Source organism: Phocoena sinus, chromosome 19, assembly GCF_008692025.1.
Source record: "Phocoena sinus isolate mPhoSin1 chromosome 19, mPhoSin1.pri, whole genome shotgun sequence".
Classification (NCBI taxonomy): Eukaryota; Metazoa; Chordata; class Mammalia; order Artiodactyla; family Phocoenidae; genus Phocoena; species Phocoena sinus.
Genome location: NC_045781.1, coordinates 39,008,666 through 39,020,963, shown reverse-complemented (window position 1 = coordinate 39,020,963; position 12,298 = coordinate 39,008,666). Strand labels below are relative to the sequence as shown.

Below are 12,298 nucleotides of genomic sequence, written 5' to 3'. Positions count from 1 at the left end.
GCCTCTTACAGCATATTCTCTGTTAAGTGGTACCTCCTGTAGTAGGAGAGCGATCTCAAGAAATAACCACATAAAATTTGTTCCTGAAAAGGACACTTCCGTTACGCTATAAATGTATTCCAATTTGGGCCACATTTGATGAATCTCCTCTGAAAGTTTAAAAAAACTTTTCGCTCCTGCTAAGAGCCTTGTTTTCAAAAGAGGGAAATGAATATGTGCCCTGACGGAGGGGAGCTCATGTCCATTTAAGTTCCCCGTCACCATCCTTCAGTTAGCCCTCGTGAAGGCCATGTTCACTGCTGCCAGATCGTCCTTGTACACCACGCACAGGAGAGCAGATTTTACCCCTAGAGGCAGTGGGAACCGTTTTAGAGTGGTGAGTCAGGAGAGTAACATTCCTACATTCCCTCTTAGCTTGGAGTAGAGGCTGGATGGCGACGTGTATGAATTAAATATCTTTGGACAAATTTGGAAATCCAGAACACACCCCTGCTCGTGGCTGGAGAGCTGGGAAAGATGTAAAAGCTATTATGTGGGTAGGGTCAGAGTTGATCAAACTTTAAATTACTGGATGGGAGAAGGGAAGAAGAGAAGGGGGTCAAGTGCGACTCCATGTTTGTTATTGACCTTCTTAGAGTAATTTCTCAGGAAGCCAGACTGCAGAGCCAGCGAAGGTGGGAGCAGAGTGAGGAGTGTGGACAGCTCTTTGGAGGAGCTTGTCTGTATGAAGGGGCTGGAGGGGGAGAGAGGGGTGAGGGAGATTTTTCTTCTCTTTTTAAGGTTTGGGAAGCCTGGGCATATTTATATGCTGAGGGGAGGGGTCTTTAGTGAGGGGAAGCCTGGAAGCACAGAATACAGAAGTGAAAACTGATGGGCAAGACTCCCGAGTGATGCTTGGTACAGAGGAAAGTGGAAGCAGGGACATCTTCCCCCAAGGAGGAGGACATGGTAAAAAGAGATGCGGGGGCTTCTAAATCTGTGGAAAGGACTTCCCTGGTGGCACAGTGGTTAAGAATCCACCTGCCAATGCAGGGGACACGGGTTCGAGCCCTGGTCCGGGAAGATCCCACATGCCGCAGAGCAGCTAAGCCTGTGCGCCACAACTGCTGAGCCTGCGCTCTAGAGCCAGCACTCCGCAACAAGAGAAGCCACCGCAATGAGAAGCCCACGCACCGCAGCAAAGAGTAGACCCCGCTCGCCTCAACTAGAGAAAAGCCCGGGTGCAGCAACAAAGACCAAGTGTAGCCAAAAATAAAATAAATAAATTTAAAAAGAAGAATGGAATGAAGGGAAGGGTTAAGCGGGGAGGTTGAGGTGCTCAAGGTGAACCACTCGAGGGACTGGACATCGTGATAAGGCCAGACAGAAGATGGCAGGTGATTGAGGGAGCTGAAAAGACACAGGCTGTGGTCAGACGTTAGATTTTAAGATTTCAGAGCCAGAAAGTTTGTGAGTGACCTTAAGATCCTGGGTGTGGCAGCTGATGTGGAGGTAAAAGTGGTCACTGGCACGTCAGACACAGCATAAATGCTTTGGGTGGATTTTCTCATGAAATCTCATAACAATCCCTATTTTACAGAGGAGAAGCTGAGGCACGGAGGGAAGAAGCGGCTTGATCCAGGAGCCACAACAAGTCATTGCTGGAGGCTGGGCTGTGAAGGTAGGTGATGTTTTCCGCTCTCAACCGCTGTGCATAACACCCTGATGGCAGATGGCTGAGTGAGCTCTGTGCACGTGCGTGATGCTGTCCCCCAGGATTATGGCTGGTTGGGGTGGGGGGAAGATGATAAAACAGGGACTGAGTCTTCTGTGAAACGTTGACCTGGTCCCAAATGACAGCTGAAGTGTCACTCTGCCCCACCAGCTCCACCACCATCCATACTGGCCAAGTCAGCTCTGGGCTTCAAAGGGCTGATAAGCTTCCCGTTGGATATATTACTCAGCCTTGTGGGGGGCACTCAGCTTCCTGGTGCCGAGGCTCTGTGTCTGTAACCAACTGGAGGCCAGCCCCGGCACAGGGTTCAAGTCACAGCCATCAGAGGTTGGAACTGGAGCAGGGGAGGGAACAGCCTTGACGTGCACTGCTGCTATCACAGAGGGGAGTGTCTCCCACAGGAAAAGCACAGCTGAGCAGGGCGTGCGTTGATCTGGGGGAGTGGGGGGCTTCTGTGCTCTTTACCACACTCCCCCATCAGGCCAAGATGTACAGTCTCCCTGGGGCCATATTTTCCAAGAGGCGTCGGTGGGTGCCCCAGATGCATTTTAGATCACGTGGTCGCTTTCTTTGGAATAATCCTCCTGGTGCCGTCCGGGTCCAGGCGAACGGTATGGAGAATACTCTGGTTGTTCATCACCTTTGTCCCGTTATCTCAGTTGGTTCTTTTTTTTCCCCTCGTTCTGGTTGAAAGCCTTTTTCCTCTCTGTTTGACCCATCATTTAAGAGCACAGCGTGGGGCGGTAGAAATATCTATATTCTCTTGTTTATTTGGCGGCTAGTCTTTGGATCCTTCAGAAAATACATGGAACATGGGTTTTGGAAAAAGGTGGGCCTGGGTTTAATCCTAGTTGTGCTATCCTTGTGGGCAGGGGCCACATCGTGACGTACTTTGGATGTCACAAACGAGCTGTTTTTAACCTGTAACTGAGAGGGGCGCTCTGTGGCCATGGGGGAGTTGCTTATACTCTTGGACCCTCAGTTTCCTTTTCTTTGCCCTGGGCTTTGGTAACAACTTGGCCCACTGTTCACAGAAAGCACGGAGAAAATATTGGTAAAAGCGTGGCACTGTGCCCGGCCTATGCATCCAAACCTGTTGATTTCTCATCTCCTAGATCCCATACATTTTTTAACTGACAGGGAAATGCCGTTTCCCCAGAAGAACTGGTGTGCTGGTTGCATTGCAGTGGCCTGCAGGGTTGCATTTTTTGTGCCTGCATGGTGGGCGCCACGTTGACACTGATGGCAAAGGTCATTGCAGCCATGGGTGCCCGTCAGTCCAATTAACCCAGCTGAAAGATGGCGTTTTGGATGGAGCAGAAAGAGAGCTGTTAAGAGCTCATTTCAGAGCTCACTGCTTTAGCTCCTAGCAGCAAAGCTCTGGCCCCCCTCCAACCCCTAGTTCTGCTGGTCTGGAACAGGCCTGGTCGGGGGATGTGGTGGGATCTGCTTGGCCGGCGTTTGCACGATAATCCTTGATGCTGGGATTGAACTAGGTGTGAAGTAGTCCGTGATGCCTTACCGTTCAGGAAACTGCAATTGCATTCTTCACACCAGATACATTTTCCAGATGATCCAAGCCTTTTCTCTGCTGGCAGCCTCCGTTTCAGCATTTCTAGACCTGGAATAAGGTCATGGGCTCCAAGGGGGCCCGTGCCCACTGTGGCTTTGCGGGAAGTCCGTATTCTGTCTCGGCCTTGCCGGCCGCTTGAGCTTGGATGTTGTATCATCGGGCTGCATGTCGTGTTTCTTCTCGCACGTGGCCTGACACTTGTTCAAACAGAAGAGGCACTGTGGTTCTGGGTAAAGAGCAAAGGGTTTTGAGCGATGCCGCCTGGGGTTGGTGCCTGGCTTTCAAGCTCTCTGAGTCTCTGTTAGGCCAACTCCACACGGTGCTTGTGAAGTCCAACCACACAAATGAGTGTGAAGACGCCAGGAACGGTGCAAAGGGCTCTGTAGATATTACTGTTTTATTTATGATTATCCTTCAATTTACAGACCCATACCTACATTTTGATGTTAGGCTACGAGAATGTCACAGCTTATTTGTTAAAATATCATTAATCTCTCAGGCACCTGATAGAGGAGTAAAAATGGCTTAATATCTACACGCTCATTATTTACCTTTAAATGCAGGATTTGGTTGGTCTGGTTAGGTGAGCTGCGGCATGAGAGGGAAGTTTTGAGAATCTCTTTACAGACTGTTTTCTCTTTTCTTTTTAGTTTTGTTTAAAAAGTCAGTGCATCATCCTCAAAGACTAATGGAAATTAAATGACTGAAGTTCCCAATCTTGTCAATGTTAACTAAAAAAACAGCGCCCGAACTGTCAGATTCGATGCACTGGGAATGGTAGGAAGAGTCAGTGATGGGGCTTCAGAGCGGAAGCTGGTAATTACCAAGGTTCCCCTTCTCCCTTGTCTCTGCCCACCCACAGCAGCACCCTCAGCCTGGACCCTCTATCCTCACTGCATCCTCCTCTCCTCAGGAATCTGTCGTGGCTCCCTATCGCCCCATCGGTCCTCCAGGGTCTGGATCGTGCCCTCACTCGTCGACACTTTTCCCCCGGTTTTCTCCCGCTCACGATCTGTGTTCCGGTTTTCTGTACTGCATCCTCTTCAAGATTTACCGTCAACTTGCATGTTCATTTTTGTAAGACTAGCACCTCTGAGGCGCACCTCTGGCAGAGCACTGCCAGCACCGAGCCGTTTCCTGCCATTTCTCCTACAAGAATGACCTACCTTCTAAATATTACCCAGCGGCAGCCCCACTTACTGCAGAGATTGGTCCTAAATGGTCCAGACAGGAGGATCACGCCCCTTTAGGTAATTCATTGTACCAACTCCTAGCCCGTTGGAAAATTCTCAGGGTGAGTTGCTTTAGAAGACAGTGAGATTCTAGAAACTGTGTCCCAACAGATCCCCGTTAGGAACAGCTGCCCCTCTTAGTTACCTTCGTTTGGCCACTACCTGCATACCTCTTCTATCCTATAGACTGTGAACAAGCTGGAGCATATCTGATCCTGTATAATCACATACGTCCTGTCATAATGTCTGCACAGAACATCCCTTCAATGAAACTCACCAAATGCTTTACTATTATGGCTCCTCGTGGGTCTTCAGAGGCCCAGGTCCTTGAATCAGGGACCTCCCCAAATGTCGGTAATGCAAGCTATCCCTCTCTGGCACGTACGAAGTAGGACTGGGGCACGAGGGCGGTGATGAGAAGAGGTCTGTTTAGAATGGTGTGTAAGTTTTTGGTTGCTGAAACAACTTACTACAAGCTTAGGGACTGAACACAACACAAACTTACTATCTTACGTCCTGTCAGAAGTCTTGACATCGTCTCATTGGGCTAAAATCACAGTGTCAGCAGGGCCGCATCTACAGAGGCTCTGGGGGAGAATCCACTTCCTTGCCTTTTCTGGCTGCTAGAGGTTGCCTGTATTACTCGGCTCACTGTACCCCTTTTCCATCTTCAAAGCCAGCAGCGTTGCATCTCTCTGACTGTTCTTCCACCATCTCTCCGCCTGACGCTCCCTTCTGCGCCACTCTTACTTTTGAGAGCCTTTGGGATTGCGTTGGGCCCTTCTGGATAATCCAAGATAATATTTCTATTTTAAGGTCAGTTTATTAGCAATCTCAATTCCAACTGCAACCTAATTCCCTGTGCTGTGTAACCTATTTACAAATTCCAGGGATTAGGACGTTTTTGGAAGAGTCAGTGTTTTGCCTACCACAAATAGAGACTAGGAAGTATGGTGCCCAGATCCACTTTGCTTTTACCCAGAGTGAAAGCATTCAAATATGTAAAAGACGTCCACACTGAGGTCAAAGCTGGTGAGAAAGTACGGGCCACAGCCAGGATAGAATCCCTGGCACCAACCATGAACCACCCACGCAAACAACACACATTTACTGATGCCTGGTACATACTAGAGATTCTGAGGTAACTGTTTATCATCATGGAGCATGAGAGAAAAGGACATAAGGAGACAAGACACTGCGATGAAGGCTTCAGAGAGGAGTGGGCACATCAGCTGACTCTTGAAGGAGACATAGGTCAGGTGAAGATGTTCTCTGGGCAAAGTGGGGAGAGCGTTTCTGGCAGAGGTCAGGGCATGGACAAAGCCTAGAGGTGTAGACCAGCACAGCATCTTCCAGAACCAGCCAGTAGTTCTCTTTTTGCCATGTTGGACCCTGTGGAGGCCTGCTGGGATCATGACTTCTCAAACACCAATTATGTCTGGAAGGCTGTGGTCCAAGGCATTTTTGCTGGCAGTAAGCAAGGTCTTGCAAATCAGAGGGAGCACACAGCTCTTCTTAAAACTGAAAGTGTTTATGCCTGACGTGAACCCAAATTTTATCTAGGGAAAACAAAATAGTGACTTTTGGAGACAAACCAAACAAAACCAGAGTCATCCAGGGAAAGATAACCCACTTCCATGGAACAGTAGCCTGGTTTGGGCCAAATTCTGAAGCAAGCTTCCTGCTAAGGCCATTGGCCGTAGAATCCATGTGGGATTGCATCCCTTAGAGACTTAACTTGTTTAAAAGTAAGCAAATAAAATTCAGGGGAAGAAAAAGAATCAGTTTTTTGATGTGATTTGACCAGAGATGTTTGGAGAACAGTTGATGGTGGAAAATGATAAGAGGTAAGCAGGTGTTAAAGGCTGAACCGTGCTTCCTCAAAATTTGTGTGTCAAAGTTCCAACTCCTGGGACCTCAGAATGTTACTGTGTTTGGAGATACAGTCTTCAAAGAGGTAGCGCAGATAAGATGAGGTCATTAAGGCAGGCCCTAATTCAATGTGACGGTTGTCCTTATAAAGGAAGTTAGGACACAGACACGTGGAAGACCATGTGAAGACACAGGGGAAAGATGATCACCTATAAACCAAGAAGAGAGGTCAACCCTTCTCACAGCTTCATCTCAGACTTCTAGCCATACAGAGCTAGAAAAAAAATACATCTCCATTGTTTCAGATACCCAGTCTGTGGTGCTTTGTTTTGGCAGCCCGGAAACTAATATAGTAGGTCATAAAAATCGTAAGAGTCATTGAATGCCAAGAGCTAGTTGCTGTGATGTATCGCTCAGATCTTCTCTCAGGTCTGATGGCCATCTTCCTCCAAGTGCTGGGAATACTACTGGCAGACAGCCCCCAGCTATCAGCTTCTTTCAGGAGTTTGCCTTGGATCGAGCTACATTGTCCCAGGTCATGCCCCCTCTCTCCGGGTGGTCTGTATCCAAGACTTGTTGCCATGTACGTATTAAGGCTTGGTCCCTTTGCCCAACTTGGTTCAACTCTTGAAAGGTCATCTGGCTTTGGAGCTTCCCTTGGAGTTGACTGAGGCCTTTGTTAGGACTGCATCATACCTTCTCAGCTTCTCTTCAATTCTTCTTCCTTCCCCCACTTCCCTTCCACATGGATTGATCCCAAGGGCACTCCCTAATACACTTCTATTTATTTATTTATTTTGGCTGCATTGGGTCTTCATTGCTGCACACAGGCTCTCTCTAGTTGCGGCGAGCGGGGGCTACTCTTTGTTGTGGTGCGCGGGCTCCTCATTGTTGTGGCTTCTCTTGTTGTGGAGCACGGGCTCTAGGTGCGTGGGCTTCAGTAGCTGTGGCATTTGGGCTCAGTAGTTGTGGCTCTCGGGCTCTAGAGCGCAGGCTCAGTAGTTGTGGCGCACGGGCTTAGTTGCTCCCCAGCATGTGGGATCTTCCTGGACCAGGGCTCGAACCTGTGTCCCCTGCATTGGCAGGCAGATTCTTATCCACTGAGCCACCAGGGAAGTCCCCTAATACACTTCTGTATGTTAACTGTTGTCTCAGGGTCTCTGTCGGGAAGAATGCAACCTGTGACATCATAATAAAGAAATTGGGCTTTGTCCTGACAGCATTGGGGAACTGTTGAAGCATTGTATTCTGACGTGGTGTGATTTGCAGTGTGGCTGGTTTGACGGCTAAATTAAAGAGGATCAGACAGAAGCAAGTAGACCAGTCAGACAGGGTGGAGGGTAGGCAAAATGGAAGGTGATAGAGGCCTGGCTGTAAACGGTTATTCGTCACCTAAGGCTTCTCCTGGAGCCTCTACCTGCTGGGAAGCTCAAAACCATTCCAGTATATGAAGTGCATTGGCCTGGTTTGACTGGCGTTTACATCTCACTCAGAACATTGAAGGGAGCTCAGGTCTGGTCTGCTTTCCAAGACGTGAGAGCCAAACAAGACTATAGGTGAATACCTCGTGGGTGAACAATAAGAGCTTAATGCTCCAGGTGTATCCTCAGGGATTTAGATACGAATCAGAGGATAAAATACGAAACTTCCTCCTTACCCCCTGCAAGGGCAAGTGTCGCAGGAGCTTGATCTGACGGGATGCGAGCTCTCCCACGCCAGCCTCAACCACCTATGGCTCTTCCCTCACATCACACCATAACTGAACCCTGAACGCTTGACAATGCAGCTCCTCTGTCTGGACTACATCCCCTCTTTCTCCGTGCCCTTCATTTACCTTATTCATCACGTAAGTCTCTTTTCTGCATTTATTGCTTCCAAAAAGCCTATACCGATGCCTCCCTCAGGCTGGGTTAGGTATATTTTTGCTGTATTTTTATAGTCTTTTTGGGTTTTTTTTGACCATTAGACTGTAAACTTCAGGACAGTAGAAGCTATGTCTTCTTAGGGACTTGGAGCAAAAGAAGCCCTGCATTCTTCCCATTCAAAGTTTGACCATTAATGAATATATACACAGAGAGCTGATTATTGAATGGGGATCCCTTTATCTACTTTGGTAACGCTTGCAGAACACTCAGTAACCGTCAAACCTAGAGATTCTAGTGAACTGTGTAGGAGCTTGTGGCTTAGACTTGGGACCAAGTGGTATCTCCTACTTGTTACATTATATTATGTATTTAAACTTTAGGATCTGCAGACGTGCGCGAACTATGAGAAAAGCAGCATGACTTGTAGACTCCAGATTCCTAACCTTGTGAAATAGGACTGCAGGCCTGCCTGCATCAAGCATAGAAATCAGTAGGGGAGTAGAGAAGGGGCAGAGAGGGCGAGTGGTGGGTTTGTCTTCTGAGAGGGGTCCTGACCTGCTGGTTTCGGAATAGCGAGGCAGGAAGGAGGAGGAGAGTGTGTGGTGCCAGAGCCTGGATGGCAGAGGGCAATTGAGTCTAAATTGACCGGTTGGGTTAGACATTCCTCCTTCCACAGGAATCGGGGAGTAAGAAGGCAGAGAGAGGCCCAGTGTTCCCGCTAAGGCATTTCCCTGCATGGGAAAAGTGGATGGAAATGTGGCCTTTACGAGATAAAGTGGGAACACGGGGGAAAGAGCACACGTGAATTGCCATCCAGGTCTCTTTTGATTTTCATGTCCGCAGAACCCAGTATGAGACTGGCCCGAAGTGGGTATCAGCCTGTGCTTACTGATGGGACGGATGAGTGGGTCACTAAGTGGTTAAGGAGTGACAGCTGCTGATAGATGTGCGGTTCTGCACCTTTCCCTGTTTCTTTCAGTTACTAATTAATGTCCTTGGGCCTGGGTAGTATTATAAATGTAACTCATCCTCAACTTTGCAGGCCTGTCACTGAAAGCCCCCTCAAAATCTCTTGTAATCTCACCTTTAGCCACATCCATCATGCGGGCGTGCTGTTATCTGAAATGAGCTCCTGCTGGGTGGGCAACGGGATGTGGCCAGAAGGGGCGACTGGGAGCCTGGCTGTGCTGCTGTCCCAGGGCTCCTTGTCCATGGGATGATGGAGTGAGCTCTGTGTGGGACCAAGCAGGCCTTGGTATCTGACAAGGGTCAACCCTGTAGACAAGTTAAAGGCAGGGAGCGGATGGAAATCGGCGGCAGATAGGTGCAGTGGCGTGGCTGTCTGTGCTTCATCCACTTACGGCAGAACGGAAAGAGGATGGGTGCCCCGAGTGACTGGGAAGAGACTGACCAGGGGCTGTGGCCGCTTAGAAGCAGATAAGGATTCAGGAGAGGACTAGAAAGGCTGGACAGGAAAATGGAGGCCAACGCCCCACGGTGGGGTTAGGAGGGGACTGTTGGAAGGAAGGCAGGGTCCCTTCTGGGATCCACCGTATGCAGCCAGCTCCTGTGTGGGCTGCTCTGAGTGACTTGGGTTTGAAGGGTGTGCTGGTTCCCTACATTTGGAGGAGATAAACTAAACCCTTTACTCTTCTGGGGTACATGCGTGATGAGCTTCTGAGGTCCCCCCTTCAATGAGGACTTACTGTCCCAGCTGCCAGAGGACTGTTGGCAGACAGCCTTGCTATCTGTCAGCCTCCTTTTGCAGAAACACACACCTGAGATCTCGCGCCTTCTTGGGGTGCCCGATCTAATATTGAATAGTCGCCATGGGAGTATAAAGTATTTGAGCTCAGCTTGGAGCAGTGCCGAGGGGTCAGTCCTAACTCCACAGCTTCCCGTGGGGTCAGCAAAATCCGTCACTGGGTTTGCTGAATGTCTCCCCTCTGCTCCCTACTTCTGTTCCCTTCCCTTCCCCACGTTTTGATCTGAAGTTCATCTTAATAAACATCCAGCTTGCTCAACAGCTCAGCATTTGCTTCCTGGGCAACCGGACCCGTGACTGTCCCCTTGTATAGTGTGTTCTCATCTGGTTTGGGAGGAGCCTGGAGTGGGTGAGGTTGAGTGTGAAGGGGCGGGTCTGGGAGTGATGGGAGAAGGGGGTCAGGCTTGCACAAGATTGGATCTGGAGTAAAAGTCCCCCAACAGAATTCGTTCAAGACCTGGTTGATGGTACCAGTGACATCTTATTGCAGTGATGCTCAAAAGGAATGCTGAACTGTGGAATAGGGTGATGGTGGTGACCCAGAAGCAGATGGCTCATGGTATGTGGACAGAATGACTCGTTGGAGCCTGGGCCCACTCTTGGGAAACAGTCTCTCTCGTGCAGTCGGGTGGTCCATCAGTCAATAGATATTTCTAGAGCTCTTCTTTGATGAAGTTTGGAAAGTTGCACAACAAATTCTTAACGTTGCAAATATAATACAGTTGTCATGGTTATAGCCGTTAGGGTGGCCTAGAATGTGTAAGTATGGGTTTGAGTCCAATCTCTTCTGGAGAGGAAGGAGGCAAACTGGAGAGAATATTATGAATTCTGAGTGTCAAAACCCCTATTCCTCAGATTTGTCATAGAAACTGAAAAAAATTCTCCTTTTGTCATGCCTCCATCCCGCACAGCCTCTGGGAAGTTACACTCCTCGTATATTAATTTCTTATGAATAAGCAATTCTTTGAGTACCTCCTATATGCCAGATTCCGTGCTGAAAACCATGGGCCACCCTTGAATAGCTCTCAGATTCCTGTGAGAGGCAGACACAGAAATAAGAGAAATAATGGTGGCATTGGGGTTCTGTTAAGTGGTTTATGATTAGAGAACTGAAGAACAGTTATGCATGGCTCACAGCCATAGCCACCCACAAAGGTCCAAGTAAGGTGTATGCATGGCACAAACACAAGGAAAGGGAGCAAAAGGCCACAGGGTGACAAAATTCTGTTAACTGGGCAGAGAAGACCCAGAAAGCCAGACTGAGTCCTGTTGGGCTTCCCCTCGTCCTAACACACTAAGGATTCACATGAAAGCGAGTCTTGGAGTCTGCTTTGTCTCCAATCTCTCCACGCTCCACACATAAGGTTCACACAGGGAATTGTAGGCATTTGGTGCTGCTGGAAATTGAAGACAGCAAAGCATTAAGAGATGAGACTAACCACCTGGGCAGGTTCCGGGTCATCAAGGACCAACCACCGTGTTGTCACAGAGTTCTCATTTGCCCTGAGAACAAGTGGCTTGAAATTGTATATTCATTAGAATCAACCTGGAGAGGTAGAAAAGCGGTGGCTCCATGGTCTAATGCTAGACAGTGGCTCTCAAATGGGTAGGGGGCAGTGAGAAATGGTTGGCAGGGCCATTTCTGGGAGAGTCAGGGCTCTGGGTCCCCCAGCTCTTAGGTGTGGACTCAGGGGAATGATGGGGTTTGAATGTCACATCCTGGGCGGCCAAGTCCGCTGGGATCAGGTAGACCAAGGCTGTCAGTGATGGAGATGCCACATAGGAATAAGAGCTTTACATGAGAGCCCAGCGTCATTTCCATGTCCTCACATTGCCTTGGCCCTAAGGGTGTTAGGAGAAACTGGGAAAACTTTCAGATGTTCCAACCAACCCAGTAAGGAGAAATCATTTCCTCGCAAGATCACTGGTCCCATTCTGGGGTCATTTGGCTGTTAGAAACTCCTCCCCCACCCCATGCCTTCCACCCATTGGTTCCTATTCCATCCCTAAGTGTTGATGGGATAAAGCCAGAATTGATACTTGAGGCCTGTTTTCCGCTGAAGTTAATAATCAATGAAATCTTCAGTCCGTAGGCACAGGGCAAAATAAATAGTCATCTGAAGGTGACCAACCCTAACTTAACCGAGGGTGATTCATCGCTTCGGGCGAAGTGCTGTCGGCCCCAGATATTGGAATCCGATCTTTAGCAGGAGGATGGGGCTGCCTGGGGGGAGGAGAGTGGGAATATACACGGGACCTCGATGCATTAGTTCTGCT

At 48.9% G+C, this 12,298-nt stretch overlaps 1 pseudogene; it reads left to right on the top strand.

Moving 5' to 3' along the window:
- Positions 1–5,953: 5,953 nt before the first annotated feature.
- On the top strand, positions 5,954–6,256 carry LOC116744743 (annotated as a pseudogene).
- Positions 6,257–12,298: the final 6,042 nt, after the last annotated feature.